Here is a 20335-nt window from a genome sequence, read left to right as displayed (position 1 = left end):
TATTTGTTGTGTTCCATTCATTTTAACACAAAAGTCCACACGTTTAGTGAATGACGTATACGCTCAAACATTCCTGGCTGCTCTCCTATTGTTTGAAAAGAGCGAATACTTCTATCTTCCAACTGATGAACATAGACAATTGGTGTAGAATAAACAAGAGAATTTTCATGTCTCCATAGATAATAATCTAACTGATTCAGATCTGGGAAACGTGCAGGCCAACGAATGGGACCGCCCCACCAATCTACCTTCCTTAAAAACGATTAGTTAATTTCTCTCTGACGCCAATTGCAAGGTGAGAAGCCGCACTATCATGCATGATCCACATGTTCATTGTGCTTTGCAAGGAACATCCTCAGGAAGTCCAGGTTGTTATGAATTCCAAACATAAGTCACCTATCAATCTGTGTGACAAAAAGAAAGGCCTGAATAGCTTATCCATGTAGATTGCTTTCCAAACATTCAGAGAAAACCTGTGTTGACTTCCTGCTTGAAATACTACATGAGGAGTTTCCTTACATCAGACATGTCGGTTGTGGAAGTTGTTTGTACCATCCTTAGGTAAAAGACGTCTCGTCTGTAAAAAATGTTAGATATCCATTTCGGGTTACAGGCTCGGTTGCTAATTAACCACCGACTGAATGAAATCCTTGACTGGTTATCCGATTGTAAAATATTCCATTCTGTATTACGAGATATGTTTTCTTGGATAGCAAAACTCTTCTGCACGATAATTCTGGATCCTGTGCAAACTTGTTCAAAACCCTTTCTTCTACCAGTGCCGTCGAAACAGTTTTAGATCCACAATTACCAATTATGACGACTTTAAAGGTCCCAGTTTCACTTAAATGTGAATGAAGAGGTAAAAATAATTTTCTATCTGGTTGACGGCGGTTTGGCTACTCTTGGTAAAGCCGTTTTGATTCCCTCCCATTTCCATTGGCAAGACCGTATGTAAAATGCATATCAGCGATTTCATTATTTGTATAATTCTGATTCATTTTAAATGGCAATTAACACACGATTAATGACAATTTTCGATAAAAAAACAAAGATTTTCAAAATTCAGAGCACAGATATCACAATTCAATAGAAGTAATAAAACGTGAAACTGTTTGTTCACAAGAGAGAGAAAAACTATGTAATTAAAAAAAAAAAAAACTATCAGTTTTTATTTTTTTACCACCGTTAGGTATTTCTTCAAAGGATGAGATGAATTATAATTTTTGTAGCTGTGAAAATATCATGCCTGATCGTGATGGCATTATTTATAGGCTTTTTGATTTGTTTGAATAACCTATGTATTTGATTTTTACAGTTTTTTATTACTGAGAATTGTTTCTATGTTAGCTTTACAATAATTATTATTCATTAAATTTTCAGCAATTTTAATCAGAAAATTTCATTTAGTTATCCAGCGAATCACGATAATAAAAAAAACAAGATGGCCGTCATATCGGTTGAGCCCTACTTTTGCAATAACGCTATTATTTGTCGTTGAATTTTGACGAATAAGGTGTCGTTTTGGTAAAAAAAAAAATGCTTCATAATTTTTATAATACCTCACAATTTGATGAATTTAATAATTCCTAAGATATTTAACATTGAAAAACTGAAACGACCGCCATTTTGAAATTTATAAACGAGGAGTATCGTTATTGTTTAGTTCCTTGTACGAAGTTATGTATTGTAATCGTGAAAAATTTCGGTTTTCAGATTTCAACGGAAATATCCATTTTGAATAGTTTTTGGGGTGATGTCTATACGTATGTATCTCACTTAACTTAAAAACGATTAGCTATAGAATATTGAAATTTTGAATTTAGGACTGTTGTAACATCTAGTTGCGTACCTCCCCTTTTGATTACTTTAGAATTGGCCAAAAATGTCCACAAAATTACCAAAATGCAAAAACATTGGATTTTTGTTTTTTTCTTAAGTGTAATAATAAGTCCTCATTGAGAGCTTTTCAACGATATATCATAAGTGGTACTTATTTTCATTGGTTCCAGAGTTATAGCCGAGTAAAATCTTAATTAATGAAATATTGTCTTATAAGAGGAAGGCACATCGGTTCGAATCAAACTTCATTTCCTTTTTTCTTCTTTTTTTTTAATGTACAGGTGATTCAAAGAAACGGGAAATTTTGAAAGTTGTGTTGGTAGCCGTGGGCGATAATACCACTTGATATTTGGCGTCAGGCTCTCTAATCTAACCTGCCATTTAGTTGTCATGGATCCTTGGAGTGGTGCGCAACGTGCATTTGCTATCAAAGCGTTTTACAAAAACAATGACAGTGTGGAGGGAGCGCTTAGAGAATTTCGTCGTCATTTTAATCTGGGACGGCACGACCGTGTTCCATCAGCACATGCAATTAAAACATGGATATCTAATTTTGACGAAACCGGTTCGGCAATGAAAAAGAAACCTCCAGGCCGTGAGCGAACCGTCCGTACACCATAGAATGTTCAAGCTTTACAAGATGCTGTCACACGAAGTCCACATCGTTCAATCCGTCGTCTCTCAGCATCTTTACAATTGTATAGTTCAAGTGTTCGAAGAATGTTAGTGAAGGACTTGCAATACCATCCGTACAAGTTGCAGATCGTCCAGGAACTGAAACCGAACGATGCAGTTGTGCGAGCACAATTCTGTAATGTAATGCTTCAGAAGATAAACGATAACGAAGAGTTTGTTCACGAACTGTGGATATCAGACGAAGCGCATTTCCACCTCAGTGGATTTGTTAAAATGCAAAATTTCAGATACAGGGCACAAGAAAATCCTACGCAGCTACACCAGCGTCCGTTGCACAGCCAGAAAGTGACCGTGTGGTGTGCTATGTCATCTTACGGTGTTATAGGCCATTATTTTTTTGAGGATGACAACGGTCTTGCGATTACAGTGACGTCGGCTCGTTACGTAGCCGTGCTTGAAACCTTTGCTGTGGAACAACAAAAGAGATTTCCACCAATTCTTAACACAGCCTGGTTTCAACAAGACGGAGCAACGTCACATACTGCACGAATATTGATGGCAGCTGTATGCCGATTGTTTGGACAACGTGTCATTTCACGAAATGGTGACATTAGATGGCCTCCCAGATCGCCTGATCTCTCAGCTTGCGATTACTTTTTGTGGGGTCACCTTAAAAGCAAAGTGTTCCACAATAGACCTGCTACAACGGAAGAACTGAAGGCAAAGATCCGAGAAGCAATTGCGGAAATTCCAGTTGAGATGTTACGTCAAACCATGAACAATTTAAGGAAGAGACTTCGTGAGTATTTACGTAGAAGAGGAGGTCACCTGGAAGATGTCATCTTTAAAAAATAAACTAAAATGTATGTATCCTAAAATGGCAACATTTGTACAATTACATGAAATAAAATTCATTTTCTAAAAACAAATTTTTCATTAACGTTATTTAATTTTTTAAATTTCCCGTTTCTTTGAATCACTCTGTATTAATTTATTACAATAAATAATAATTCAACAATAAAAAAAAATGAAAAAATTCAGAAGTTATTACTGAAATAAAATTTTATGCACTTTTAAAAATGTGTATTTGCCATTTTTTTCCTATTAAAAAATATTAATTTAAAATAAAGTACAACATTTTATTGCGTTACCTCCAACCATGCTTGAAGAATATTTTTTCTTAAAAAACACAAAATGGTGATCAAACAGAAAACTTGCAGATCACTGGACAGTTTTCCTTCAGTATGCTACGTAGAATCACTCCTTACAGTTTGACCTCACCTTTTAAGGGCACTCCGGTATATGAATGTGTGTTATTATATAAATGAATACATAATTAATACAGTTATTTAACAATAACTGTATTAATTATGTAAATATAAAAGTAATTTAAAATACATTATAACTTTAAGCACATATACGTAAAAGTATATTTTACATTTTATGAGCAAAAAACCTTCTAACTCATCCTTTATTCATAAAGCAGTAAATTTCCCTATGTTAACATTATTTAACTTAAACATGAAGATAAAATTTGTCTTCAGGGGAAAATTCTTTTCTTAATAATAATAAATTTATTATTACAATTTTATGTTAAGGCACTTACCCGTATAAAAAAACAAGAAGAAAAAATAAGCTTGTAATATATATAGTACTTTAAAACAATTTTCATTGCTGAGAAAAAGAATAATAACATGGCAAAAGGCAAAAGCCAATTCTAGTCATGCAGTCATATAAATCATAATGGTAAAGAAAAAAAATATATAACAATATCTTTAAAAAAATTAACATTCCCTTGTAGTTATATCCACTTTAAAGGCAGTGATATATTTTGTATAATATACTTATTACATATTACATTACATATCTATCTATTACATTACTATCCATTACATATTTTAAAAATAACATTATCCACATCATATTACTATGGAAGGTGTGTTAATTCATCATAAACTTAAAAGTGCACAAAATTTACAATGTACTTTTATTAATAAAAGAATGATATTATATTAAAAATACAAACATTATTAAAAATAAAACTATAAAACAATATAAATTAAAAAACTTTCTTTCAGCATGCCAGAAGGTAGATTTCACTGATGCTATGTAGGGGATAAAAAAGATATCCACCTTAAAGTTAAGAAAAACTTTAAATTGACTAAATACGACAATGGTTGCATGAGAAAAAAAATTTTCACATGTTTAGCATACGATAAGCTCCATCTTCTTACAATTCCAGCAACAACATTTTGATCATCCCTTACCATAAGGGTTGGTCAAATCAAAAATTGTTTCAGATAAGTTTAGGTAATGTTTAGAAGACTAACGACCACTTTAAATCGATTCGATACTTTGCCTACTAAAGTAGGTATGATTTTTTTGTATCAAAACCCAACTTTTTCATCCCCTGGGTCAATGGTTGGTGATATCAAAAAACTTTACTTAAATAAGTTTTAGGTCCTTATCTAAGAAATAGTAGGAACTACGAAAAGTCCCTCCATTTCCATCCCCATTGTTAGATTTTTCCATTAACAAACTTGACAAAGATTTTGGGTCGTTATATTTTATGTATCAATTTGAAAGTGATGGCGCAAAATTACGGCACGTATTGTGTTCACAAGGAAGTGAAATATATAGTAGTATATATAAACTTTTGAACTAATGGTGGTTTTGGTGCCTGAGGGATGTGAACATAAAGATATGTCAAAATATTTTGGAAGTCAAATCATGGTGCTTATTACAATAGGTAGCTTTCTTAAGATATCTATCTAAAAGCATACAGAGGAGCTTATGGTTTATAACCCATATAAAAATTCCAGTTTTTAACAAATTGTGCGAATTTTTGTGAATTTTGGCAAATAGGAATGCAGAATATATTATAATATATCAACTGCTCATATATTCTGCTAGTTTTTTTTACAGAATTTTTTTTATTAAATTTTGTATAACAATTAAAATAATTTATTTTACCGACATTAACATGGAGAGTTCATTATAATCTCAAAGAATATTAGATTAGATAAAACAAATACTTATTTTTCTGTGTGCAAGGTAGACAATTTTACAACCACAAGAAAAGAGTCAATCACCATCCCATTGAACCCTAAAGAAGCAGCTGCCTCTATAGTTTTAGACAGAGCTGGCTGGATTTGCATGTTTTGTGCCCACGGTCCAGGCAAAATCTCCATCCTACAACCTCCCCCCCTAATTATTTCATTCCTTCCTCTTAGTTATCCTCCTCCTGGGCCCAATTTTTAATCAACACTATTCCAACTATCCTATAAATCACCATCATAAATCATAAAAGTTTGTATTCATTTTTTTTTTTTAATTTTAAAACAACAAAGACAAGTTATAACACCGATTCATCCTACTGTATACTTGTACTTACTACATTAAAAGTTTTTATATTTTACTAACATAATTACTAAGTTGAAAATCGACCTTTCAAAACATGGTGTAAAAGGTATTAACAGATAACAATGATTTTCAATTTGAATATATTACCTAAAAAAGCTAACTTGCATATGTGAAATTTCTAAAACAAGTGAAACTGTAATATATAAAAACTGCTTACATCTTGTTTACATATGAGCAAAATCATTTAATAATAACACACGAAAATCAAGTCTTTTTCGATTGTTAAAACAGCTAGATGAACCTCTTAGAAAGAGTAGTTCTGAAACAACTTTTGATTCTTGATAGTGAGGAAAATTATGCTGCACAATTTGTTGTTTGTGTACATAAATACACTTTAAGACAAATACTTATGTTAGTATATAAGTCCTGAAGGTTTTTTGAAATTAGAAATCTGTGTTAAATTGCGATAGTGACATTTCTTCAGCATTGGCATTATCTAATTTGCCTTGAATTAAAAGTCCTTTGAAATGAAGACATTCAACAAAAAGTGAAAATTTTTCTATGTTAGTTGCATAAATTTTCTGCAAAGATACTGCTGTGGCAATTTCCTTGTGCATTCAAGCTGCATAGGTTTGTTAAGAAGGAGAATCCTCTGTAAAACTCAATATAAAGAGTGATTCTTTTGTTCAAGTCCAAAAGATGTTTATTAGGGATCACATCAAAGCTTTCTTGGAAATTGCAGTCCGTATTTTTTTCTTTCTCCTCCACTCCTGATTCAGATTCATCAAAGAACTTCTTCCTTTTTCTTGATATTTAATACTATCTTCTACACAATCATCATCAAATTTAGTTTCAAGAACAGTTTGAACAGTCTTTAGTTTTCTCACCAGCCATCTTACAGAAGTTAAACAGACATTTCAGTTCATCCACAAATGCAGTCAGAGATTTGTACAGCATCATAACTGTAGCTACATTCATATGGTGTGATTGTATCTTTTCACTAACAGAATTAAACTGGTTGAGAATGTTACCCCATAAGGCTGCCATAAACAAAGTTTCAGTGCAAAGAAAGCCCTTTGACTTTGTAATTTTTTTCATTTTCATCTTGGTTATTAATCCTATTTTTGAGAGCCTTTGCAATTGCCTCTTCCTTGGCCAACTATTTGTCATCAGCGATTTTATGGAGCGGTTCTTATCACCAAGCTTGAAAATGATTCTAGCTTGTTCCATCGATGGGTTGATGAAAAAAAACAATTGTAGGGGCCTTGTAACAAGTCAAAGAATGATCTAGAAAGACTACAGCATTATGTCACACTAGATACCACCAAATTAAGGGAATGAGAAGAGCACAGCAGATAAAATATCAATTGATTTACTTCTTTTAGTCGCATTTAAAATCCAAAGTAGAGCTCAGACATATCTGAAGCATTGTCGAATGACTGTTCATGGCAATTCTGAATGTTTAAGCTATAAGAAATTAAAAAACTGAATCTACAAGTTCTTTTCCTGTATGGCTTTAGTTTTTTAAAAAATCTACAAAGCATTATTCAGGTTATTCAAGCTCATTCGCATACCTTGGGATGAAAGATAATTGGTCATTATGTGTAACATCAGGAGTTGAATCAATGATTATTGAAAAATGTTTTGAGGTTTTCACTTCTTTTAAGATACTTTCTATAATACTTACATCCATTATCTCAAGCAATTCATCACAGATTGTAGATGAAAGGTAAGATGATTCACACTGACCATAATTTTCGGTATTTTTCACCGCTAACCCTTTTGAGTACAATCATATTTTTAGTTAAAATAATATAACCAAACTTAACTTCAGTCTAAAAGTATACTAAATTAACTGAGTACAGTCGCCTCCAAGTAACGACGAGCTTGGAGTGGCGATGACTACTACCCAGCGTATCATGCATCATATTTATGATACTAAGAGGAGACTAATCATGGTGTGACAATGTTTCAGATAACAACAGTATTGCAGTGTCGTGCGGGCCGATCATCCAAGCTCGCCGTTACTACTGCACTTACAAAAATAAATGCACTAGAATATACTAGGAATACGATTTGAACTGTAGTAAGTAACATTTTTTTTAAATATTGAAAACGTTTTACACAAAACAAAAAAATTTACTAAAACAGCAGAATAGTAAGAAAATCGTTACGGCGAAACCAGAAGAAACCAGTTACAAATCGTTACGGAAGAAACCAGTCAGTCAAATTCAACAAACAACAGACTTGAGCGCTTGCGAAAGCCGGCAAATAAACATTCTGGTTGGTCGAGACAATCTTTGGAAGCCCGACTTGCATTAATTGTAAACGTTTAAGTAAGTCCATAAACAATTTATACATAGTAGGGATTGTGGTTGTTATCTGAGCGTTGTCAATATGTACCTCAATTCATTAGATGCCTAGGTTCGGACAGTTAAACGCACAGGTGGTTATATAGCTCAGGTGGAATTCGGTGAAGTAGCTTTGCGACGACGTTTGGATGTTTTTTGTTGCAGCATCATTATGTTGTCTCTGGGTATCTGACAGGTTTTGTTAGACGGAAACGCTTCTATAATGGTTCTGACCATATCCAATTTTATGTGCAGAAGGGAGCAAGACTGTGTCTTCTTGCTACAGCTCTCAGATAATCATCATGTTATTGTTGGCGTGGATCTTGCATCATTATGTTGTAAGTTCATATCTTCAATATCGAAATCCTACTGATCATCATCTTGAGATCTAGGATAAAATCCTACGATTCCCTGGGGGAAGTGTCACACGTAGCATTTGCATCGGTGGCATCCTGACAAGCAAGAACAAGGCTAAGAGATGTCTTTTACCTGAGGTATTGAAGATCATCTCCGGTAAAGCCCATCAGGGCTCAGTATGGAGGGGATGGGATGGCGATGGGAATCGTAACATGGCAGGATTTTTTTTTATGTGATTTTTTCTGGGCGTAAAAAGCTTCGGCATTATTATCGCCCAAACTCGATATCTGTGTTTTAAAAACTACATTTCAAAAATTGACAATTAAAAATTAAATAAAAACGCCCGGAAAACAGAACACGAAATATAAGTACAAAAATAGAATAAAAAAACTTTAATTAAAAATTAAAGTAGTAGATATGGCAAGTGTCTTTTCCTACAGGGTCAGAATGGTAGAGACAATCGGCTCATCAAATGTAAGCGATGAGACTCTAAGTGGTGGACTGCGCAGGCGCAAGCACGCACACGAGACAGCACCACTCTCTGTGCACGGTACTGTGCTGTCCATATAGTACATAGCCTGCTGCCACCCTGTCCAACATATAACCATATACATGTACATACAGCCAATCGTACACATACTGATTTCACATGCTTGCTGGCAAAAGACAAAGTTGTGCTACAACTGATCTGTCGCATTTTTCTGCTTTAGAATACTTGGAAATGGACATGTTTTCCATATTTTATTTTGTCAGTACTAAATTTGTGTAAAATCAATTTCTGGAAAAATATTCACATTTTTACACAAAGTTTCCACCTTGGGCCTGCGGCCCAAGCCTAAAGCCAGCCATTTCTAAAGAAGGTGCTAACATAATGCCAAGATGTAACTTAGGGTGGCAATGACTCAATTTCCATGGCATTTATCTTAGGAAGAGAAGGGATAAGTTCAATTAACCATATACCTCATTCTTGATATATGTAATTAACTGAACCCCACCAATGTATGCTGGTATCAACTGTCTAGAATTCAAATCCTTATAAAAGTAACTTATCTTAACTTGGATTTGAACCTGCGACGACAATGTTACCAATAGTTATTTTTCAAAATTAGGAGAATTTTTTAACAAACTAATGTGTGATTAACAATAAACTATAGAGTTTTATCTTACAACACATACCATATATTTTAATAAATCTTTTTTACATGATAATAAAACTGATAAGAAATCTTTTGAAATGAATGCATGTACTAAATTTTACAAATATTTTCCTAAAAAATAAAATGAAAAATAACTGCTGATAATTATTAGTAAAATATTAATTTTTTATAAAATTAATATTGGTGGCCTCAGTAAATACTGGTGTATTTTGGTGGTTGGGGTTCTATTAACCACACGTCTCAGAAATGGTCGGCGTGAGTCTTCACAAGATTACACCTCATTTACATGTCATATATCATCCTCAACTCAAATGGTCATGTGGGGGGGGGGGGTTGCTTATTGTTTACTAGTTGAACAGATGGCAATGTACAGAGTAGAAAAATAAATAAATAAATAATAAAAAAAAAATAATCCTGTAAAAATCAATACTGCACAACAAAACATTATAACAAAGGATTGATTGATTACCTATCCTTCAGTAAATTAAACAAAAATATTGTACAACATAGTCATATTTCAGTAATAATAAAGATACAAAAGATCTAAAATTTTCACAAATAACCTTTAAACTCATTTATTCAAGAAATAAATAAAAGGTACATACATACATTTTTTCCATTTAAAATATTGTAATTGTTCAACTTGCTCATACACTTCACCATATTTTATATTAGTAATTTCTGTTAAAACAACTTTTACAGATATTTCATTTTCAATATTTTTCATCAATTATTTAATTCTGCAACGGCTAATTTATAATATACAGTATTCTTCCAGAAGACCGAAGAAAAAAAATTTGGTGACATTAAGTAAGATGAATTAATTGAGCATAATATTTTTCCCCAAAAGGACTTGCATAATACAGTATTAACATAAAATAATTTGTTATATAAGCTATTCCGCTGTCATGTTGCAGCAAGCAAATCTTATTCATTAGCTAATGAATAACGTTAAAGTAATGTTTTATTTAAGTATGCACATTAATTTTTTCCAAACTTCACACCTCTCTTTCTAATGAGTGATACATACAAGTATTTTAAATTCCTTTACGTAATGTTATTCTTGCTGTTTATTAGCTTCTTTGATAAAATATTTTTTCTCAGAATAAAAAATATAATATAGAAAAAGAACACAATTATACATAAAATCCATAAATCATGGGCAGTAATGAATAATATTTTTCCTTTCCAGATTCTTATAGCTCGTGCATAACATATTTTTTCAATTATTCAATTCACTTTATTGAGTAACATATAGTTTAACATTCAGCCAAGTGTTTCTTACATAAATAAGCAAGAAGTTACAACAGATTATTGATTTTGTAAAAAATAAAACTGTTACTTTTGTTTGACTTATAATATAATTAATAAATAAATAAACAAAACGTCAAAATAAGATGCTTAGTCTTTGCTGATGACCTGGATCTTTTAGCTGAGTCAAAGGAAAACCAGCACAAATAGAAGAATTAACAGAAATAGTACAAAAAACAGACAAACAGGTATCCTTTACCAAGATGGAAATCATGACGTACATCAAATTATACTTTACATAACTCTCTTTTTTCTGTTTAGCCTCAGGAACCACCATAAGGTATTACTTCAGAGGAAGAACAAGGATGATATGTATGAATGTAAATGAAATGTTGTCTTGTACAGTCTCAGGTCGACCAGTCCTGAGATGTGTGATTAATTGAAACCCCATCACCAAAGAACACACTGGTATCGGTATCCACAATCTAGTACTCAAATCCGTATAAAGTAAACCACTTTAAATACCTAGGAGAGATTATAAGGGAAACAGGGATAGATAAAGTATCAATAGAAAATAGAATATTAAAACTGGAGAAGTTTAGATTTTTCACCAAGAACATCTACAGTAAGAAGAATTACTCCAACATCATGAAATTATGAGATTATACAACTTTAGTAAGACCGATAATAATCTTATATGAGACTGAAACATTACACCTACCAACCTCGAAAAGTTGCTCAAGATCAAAAGAAGCTTTCTAAGGAAAATCCATGAACCAAAGGTAACAGAGGAAGGATACAGACTGAAATATAACAAGGAGATCTACCAAAATCAAGAAGACCTAGAAACAGTAATAATGAAAAGAAAATTAAATTTCTTGGTGCATACGATCAGGATAGACCTGAACAGATTAAATAAACAAATCTTTGATGACATGTGGAACATGAAAAGCAAATCAAATTACCTGAATCAGATGGAAGAGAACTTCTAAAGGATAGCCTTGAAAGAAGAGTACTGTTGTGACAGAGATGACGTCCGAAGAATAATTTACAGTATAAGAAGTTTTTGTGGTACAAAAAAGAAGGATAGGAAGAAAATGAGCAGATGAACAAAAACGAAGTCATGCCAAAAATATGAGAAAAATTGTAAGGCTAGAAAGAAGTGGTGCTTATGGTCTTCAGTTGGGATTTCCACATAAAATAAATAAATATATATATATATATATATATACAAAATTAGATTAAATTTTTCATAGTCCATTTTTTCTTTCTTTTTCCTCTGTATGTTATATAACTATATATAATATATAATATTTCAAAATTACAGAACACGCCTTACCTTTACTTTTTGAAAAAGTAAAGGTAAGGCGTGTTTTATAATTCTGTACTTTGCAGAGTGTAAAATGTTATATATTATACTATATTTTATATATATATATATAGATAGAGGTAGAGGGTAGATATATATATATATATATAGAGAGAGAGAGAGAGAGAGAGAGAGAGTGTGTGTGTGTGTGTGTGTAAATTCAATGAAATGGCTGACACATGCTTTTGCTTTGTTTAAGTTTTTGTTTTTGTTTTTCCTTTAAAAGTTTTAATTTTTAAATTTATCTTCGTTTTAATTAATTTTTACTTTTTAATTTTAACTGAACTGATTTAATTGATTAATTTTTATAATTTTAAACAATTTTTTATATTTTACGTTTTTATGTCTTGTTATGATTATAATTTTAAAAAAAATTGATTTAAATAAAAGTTCTAAAAATTTTTGTATATGATTTTAAAGTGTGATAAATTTAATTTAATTTAAAGATACTTATAAAATTTAATTTGTTTAAAAATATTTTTAACATAAAATTATAAATGAATAAGTGGTATGTGGTATGTTATCATGGATTGCAAGTTTATGACTTTTTTGTTTTACACACACACACACACACACACACACACACACACACACACACACACACATACACAGACACACACTTAATTCTAAAATAAAAAAATACATATTTATATGTTTTATACAGACATAAAAGAAAACTAATATTATTATCCCTTGTATTTCTCAGAATATTAGAGAAAACTTATCAAAAGGATTTTTCTTTTTCTCCCTCCTTCTTACATTTTAAAAAAAAATTTAATTAATTAAATAATTTTTTTCAGGTTTTCTTAATCTGTAGTAATTTTAAATGTTCTGGAACTCCTACAATATTATGTTATTCCGTTAAAAATGCTATTTAAAACCGAGGTAATATTCTGATATATCCAAACATATATCAAATGTTTGCGAACATCAGTTCAAAATGACACGAATTACAATTTTTAATGGGTACATGTACATAAATATAAACATTAATCATAAACATAAACATGTACCCATAAACATTACCTATGATTTTCAGTTAGTAATGATAATTTTTGTATTGTCTTTCGCAGTGAATATTAAAAGAGAACCCTTTCTAATAACTGTTTAAAACTACAAATCAATCAAATTGTTTTCATTTAACAATTCTAAAAATTTCTTTAAATTGGTTGACTAAGTGTAAAATCCTCCTCTATGAATCATGAGACCTTGCCGTTGGTGAGGGGGCTTGAGTGCTCAGGGATACAGAGTAGCTGGACCGAAGGTGCAACCATATCGGAGAGGTATCTGTTGAGAGCCAGACTAAGGAATGATTCCTGAAAGAGGGCAGCAGCTCTTTCAGTAGTTGTTAGGGGCGTGAGTCAGGACGACTTAAACGGCCGTATCAACATCACTCAGTCCTCTGAGTACTGCGCAGCTGAAAGCAATGGAAAACTACAGCTGCTTTTTTTCCAAGAAAATGTGGCTCTCTGCATTTTCACATAGCAATAATGGAGGCGCCTTCCTTGATAAAATATTCCGGAGGTAAAATAGTCCCCCGTTCGGATCTCCGGGTGGGGACTACTAAGGAAGGGGTCACCAGAAAATTAAAAAATAACATTCTACGAGTCGGAGCGTGGAATGTTAGAAGCTTGAAAAAGGTTGGTAGGCTAGAAAATTTAAAAAGGGAAATGGGTAGGACAAATGTGGATATAGTAGGAATTAGTGAGGTTCGGTGGGAAGAGGAAGGCGACTTTTGGTCAGGTGATTTTAGAGTAATTAACTCGGCGTCAAATAATGGGCAGGCAGGAGTAGGTTTCGTGATGAACAAGAAGATAGGGAGGAGAGTGGAGTATTTCAAAACGCATAGCGATAGAATCATTGTAATAAGGATAAAATCAAAACCTAAACCGACAACGATTGTTAACGTCTATATGCCTACAAGCGCCCATGATGATGATGAGGTAGAGTGTGTATACGAAGAGATTGATGAAGCAATTAAACACGTAAAAGGAGATGAAAATTTAATAATAGTTGGAGATTGGAATGCAAGCATTGGAAAAGGCAAGGAAGGAAATATAGTGGGTGAATACGGGCTGGGCAAAAGGAATGAAAGAGGGGACCGACTTATAGAATTTTGCACGAAGTATAATTTAGTAATTGCCAACACCCAATTTAAAAATCATAATAGAAGAATATACACTTGGAAAAAGCCAGGCGATACTGGAAGGTATCAGATAGATTATATCATGGTTAAGCAAAGATTTAGAAATCAACTCGTTGACTGCAAAACTTACCCTGGAGCAGACATTGATAGCGACCATAATTTGGTGATAATGAAATGTAGATTGGGGTTTAAAAACCTGAAGAAAAGGGGTCAGATGAATCGGTGGAATTTAGAGAAGCTTGAGGAAGAGGAGGTAAAGAAGATTTTTGAGGAGGACATCGCAAGAGGTCTGAGTAAAAAAGATAAGGTAGAAAATGTAGAAGAAGAATGGGAGAATGTTAAAAAGGAAATTCTTAAATCAGCAGAAGCAAACTTAGGCGGAATAAAGAGAACCGGTAGAAAACCTTGGGTTTCAGACGATATATTGCAGCTGATGGATGAACGTAGAAAATATAAGAATGCTAGTGATGAAGAAAGTAAAAGGAACTATCGGAAATTAAGAAATGCTATAAACAGGAAGTGCAAACTGGTGAAAGAAGAGTGGATTAAAGAAAAGTGTTCAGAAGTGGAAAGAGAAATGAACATTGGTAAAATAGACGGAGCATACAGGAAAGTTAAGGAAAATTTTGGGGTACATAAATTAAAATCTAATAATGTGTTAAACAAAGATGGTACACCAATATATAATACGAAAGGTAAAGTCGATAGATGGGTGGAATATATTGAAGAGTTATACGGAGGAAATGAATTAGAAAATGGTTTTATAGAGGAAGAAGAGGAAGTTGAGGAGGATGAAATGGGAGAAACAATACTGAGATCTGAATTTAAGAGAGCATTAAAAGATTTAAATGGCAGAAAGGCTCCTGGAATAGACGGAATACCTGTAGAATTACTGCGCAGTGCAGGTGAGGAAGCGATTGATAGATTATACAAACTGGTGTGTAATATTTATGAAAAAGGGGAATTTCCGTCAGACTTCAAAAAAAGTGTTATAGTTATGATACCAAAGAAAGCAGGGGCAGATAAATGTGAAGAATATAGAACAATTAGTTTAACTAGTCATGCTTCAAAAATCTTAACTAGAATTTTATACAGAAGAATTGAGAGGAGAGTGGAAGAAGTGTTAGGAGAAGACCAATTTGGTTTCAGGAAAAGTATAGGGACAAGGGAAGCAATTTTAGGCCTCAGATTAATAGTAGAAGGAAGATTAAAGAAAAACAAACCAACATACTTGGCGTTTATAGACCTAGAAAAGGCTTTTGATAACGTAGACTGGAATAAAATGTTCAGCATTTTAAAAAAATTAGGGTTCAAATACAGAGATAGACGAACAATTGCTAACATGTACAGGAACCAAACAGCAACAATAACAATTGAAGAACATAAGAAAGAAGCCCTAATAAGAAAGGGAGTCCGACAAGGATGTTCCCTATCTCCGTTACTTTTTAATCTTTACATGGAACTAGCAGTTAATGATGTTAAAGAACAATTTAGATTCGGAGTAACAGTACAAGGTGAAAAGATAAAGATGCTACGATTTGCTGATGATATAGTAATTCTAGCCGAGAGTAAAAAGGATTTAGAAGAAACAATGAACGGCATAGATGAAGTCCTACGCAAGAACTATCGCATGAAAATAAACAAGAACAAAACAAAAGTAATGAAATGTAGTAGAAATAACAAAGATGGACCGCTGAATGTGAAAATAGGAGGAGAAAAGATTATGGAGGTAGAAGAATTTTGTTATTTGGGAAGTAAAATTACTAAAGATGGACGAAGCAGGAGCGATATAAAATCCCGAATAGCACAAGCTAAACGAGCCTTCAGTAAGAAATATAATTTGTTTACATCAAAAATGAATTTAAATGTCAGGAAAAGATTTTTGAAAGTGTATGTTTGGAGTGTCGCTTTATATGGAAGTGAAACTTGGACAATCGGAGTATCTGAGAAGAAAAGATTAGAAGCTTTTGAAATGTGGTGCTATAGGAGAATGTTAAAAATCAGATGGGTGGATAAAGTGACAAATGAAGAGGTATTGCGGCAAATAGATGAAGAAAGAAGCATTTGGAAAAATATAGTTAAAAGAAGAGACAGACTTATAGGCCACATACTAAGGCATCCTGGAATAGTCGCCTTAATATTGGAAGGACAGGTAGAAGGGAAAAATTGTGTAGGCAGGCCACGTTTGGAGTATGTAAAACAAATTGTTGGGGATGTAGGATGTAGAGGATATACTGAAATGAAACGACTAGCACTAGATAGGGAATCTTGGAGAGCTGCATCAAACCAGTCAAATGACTGAAGACAAAAAAAAAAAAAAAAAAAAAGTGTAAAATTGTTGATTTATTGAGCATCTGTGATCATCCCAACCCATGTAGGGGAAGACACCCACCCACCTTGTGACAATTCCAGTTACCACACCCATCATTCCTAGCGCTGATGGGCTTTAATAGGAGTTGTCTTGCCAGGCCTCGGTTGGGATGCTACCTATGTAAATGCCTCAGTACACATTTACATCAGTGATTTTTAACTCAGCTTTTACCTTCGCTGCAGGTCTTATACAAACATCTTGAATGTCCTACATCGTTGTCCTCTAAACGAGCTTAACGAGTTTGCGGAAGCACAAACCCCGCATCTAGTACTACATTTTACAGAGCCAATTTGTAAATGTCACTTGGATTGAGGCAATAGAAATAACAACATACCACCAGCAATGTTGCTTGCAACAACGAAGTTTATTCCTAGCTCCCTTAGTGAACTCATTTTAGTTAATATCCCAGACTTAGGTTAATTTACGGACTCCGGTCCGGTCCACTAGGGAGAGGTAGACAGACCACTCACTCCCACTCAACTCCATTGCAGAGTCCCACATGACATTTACTCTCTATCAACCATCGCTGAGATGCCACTATACCTCACAGCAGAATTTGTGATCAATGAAATGCTACTATTAAGTATCTAAAACATTTTAAAAGCAAATGCAATGTAGAGAAACTTTTATAAATAGTATGCCTGGCTTTAGGCAGTAAGAACCTCAGTTGCTACTTTAGCTCTTTGTACAGACCCTGGATAGGAAACAGAGGGCAGGATAGTTCCAGAGACACAAAAATGAGAAAATAATTTCACTTAAACAATAACAAAGCTTGATCATATATAATATATTATAATCATGCAACTATAAGAAAAAAAGCATTAAGTTATGAGGAAAATAACATAATTTTTATTCCATAGAGAAAAAATTAAATAAATCATATACGATAACTTGATAACTACTGAACTTTAGTTTTTGCTTTAGCAATAAAATGTAATATGGTAATAAAACGTAATGTCACGACTTTCAACACTTCTATATTTATGCACGTTAACAATATTACTAATTTTATAAAGAGTAATTTACAACTGAAGTTACATCAGCCAACAGTAATTGTACAAAACCCTTTTGTTAACGAGGAAATGATTGTAGAGACATGTGCATTATTCTGAGATAAGTATACTGTAGTCATAAATTAGTCAAAGGAAACTAAATTTATCTTTTAGTACTCGGGCATAATATTACATGAATATGTTTAAAATTTAATTAAGAAACTTGTTAATACGGATTTTAAACTATTTATAAATATTGTCAGTAAATTTATACTAGTTAACTTATATTGATTTAATATGAACATCAAAGCTGTATTCCTTTCAGCACAATCCGTGCAAGCATAATTATTTCTTTTTCATAGTATTCTACTGAATGTTTTAGAACATTCAGAAAGGGCATCAAAATACAAAAATCCCTCCTCTGCGTAATTTAAGAAACACTTGAAAAATTATCATAAAAGAAAAATAGAAATATTATTAAGCTGTTTTTATTGTTAAAACAAAGAACATATGAAATAACTGAAATAATTATGATAACTTTTCTCATTCATATAAATATACTTGTTTTTGAAAGGTAAATAGTTGGATTAAGGGATAAAACAATATCAAAAATATTATATAATCCATGTTTGTATTTATGCTAATTTAATATAAAGTAGTGGTTTAAATTTTGATAAAAATAAGTTTTGAATTCAAATTAACAAATTCCTAACTATAGGAAATTCTTTCATTGAGGTAAATTATATCAACTTGACTACATTATGAACAAATAAAATATTTACTATGATTACTCCAAAATGACGTTCCATTTGGCTATTAAAAAATAAATTGGTTACTTCAGCAACACAGCAAAAATGTAGCAAAAATGATACATCCTCATTCATTGTCAACATTGGTAAACTAGCAGTACATGAAACATGAAATTTGACATTGGTGCTTGAATTCAATGGTATGATTAGTATTTTGTAAACTAATCACACCATGTGCCCTTGGTGATGGACAAACCATCATTAAGATTAATTGAAAATGTTCTCATGTTTATGGTAATAATATTAAAAGTAATAGTGCAGTATGAGATTTGTGTCAAAAATTCAGGTAATATGGAAAGTAACACTAAATCAGGGATGAATATTCAACAAGTAGAATAAATCACATATCATTTCAAGATTTCTAAACTTTCAAATATATATTGCAAAGTTTGAATATCTCTTTGCCAAGATGAAGGAAGATCCTGTTTCCTCAGAACTTTGAAACTGATAAGGAGCTCATGGATGGAATACTTAAATGTTTAGGTAATCCGTCAATAGAGTTCTACAACAAGACATACAAAAGGTACTGTTAAATTACAATTAATACCCGACTGTGATTAGTAACAATATGGAGACATAGCTATCTAAAGCAAGTATCTTATAACTGAAATAAAATCTTTATTTTACAATTTTTGTAACAGCTAATAAAATATCAATTTCAGAAAGGTCTTGAAAAATTAAACAATAAGAATGAAACAAATATATATATAATTTTCTGATGGAGGATTTTCTAACATATAAATAATTGAAAAAAGTTTTTACAAATGTTTTGCAAATTTATTACATTCCTGATGTAATCAGAGAATCAGATAAAATAGATATCTTATTAATGAAAATCAGTTCCGAGATTTTGGATTAATAAACAAACATACACAAATTTTTTTACATTTAAATGTTAGATCACCAAAGATCACCAGTTAAAGAGGCATATTTACAAACAAAAAATCCAAAATCATTTACTAAAAAAAAATTAATAATTGTTATTTAAAGTATACGTATTTTTCATATGGATTAATTTTAGACTTTGATAAATATAACTATAATCATTTTTACATCCCAAAAGAGTTTATTAGAGTGTTGATTAATATCTAACATCACAGTTAGAAGAAATGGTTCAAGCATACAAATTCTGTCAGAATATTTCCACATTTGAGATAAGTCTAAATAAATCTGAAGTGATCTAAAAGATAGTGGAGGCAAAATTCAATATTAATTTATAAAAGTGGTCTATCAATATGTTGAATCCACTTCTTTGATATTGAACTTCCTGGACCTTTTTTTTTGTTCATAGAATCTTGTCCTAAATAAATTCAATATTGGATATCTTTTATTGATTTAAGACCTTAGACAACTTGAAGAAGAATAAATTTGATATGTGCAGATAAGTAAAATTCAAATCCTGTTTTGGTTTCAAGATATAAAACAATTCTCAATAGTACAGTTTTTTCCTCATGAAGCTGTATTTTAATTGAAGAGAAGTGAAAAGACAGAAATCATATGGATAACAACGAAAATGAATATTACGTCTTTTGTACCTCATGTAGTGACAAATTACCAGTGCAACAGACTCATTACAAAATTAAATATTTTCACAGAAGTATGAATACTAAACTGGAATGTTACAACCACAAAAAAAAGTTACATTGTTTTCTTACTGACATAGTAAACTTGAAAAATAAATTCTAAATAAC

The sequence above is a fragment of the Lycorma delicatula genome, chromosome 12, assembly GCF_047948215.1.
Source record: "Lycorma delicatula isolate Av1 chromosome 12, ASM4794821v1, whole genome shotgun sequence".
Taxonomy (NCBI): domain Eukaryota; kingdom Metazoa; phylum Arthropoda; class Insecta; order Hemiptera; family Fulgoridae; genus Lycorma; species Lycorma delicatula.
Note: the sequence above shows the minus strand (reverse complement) of the source record.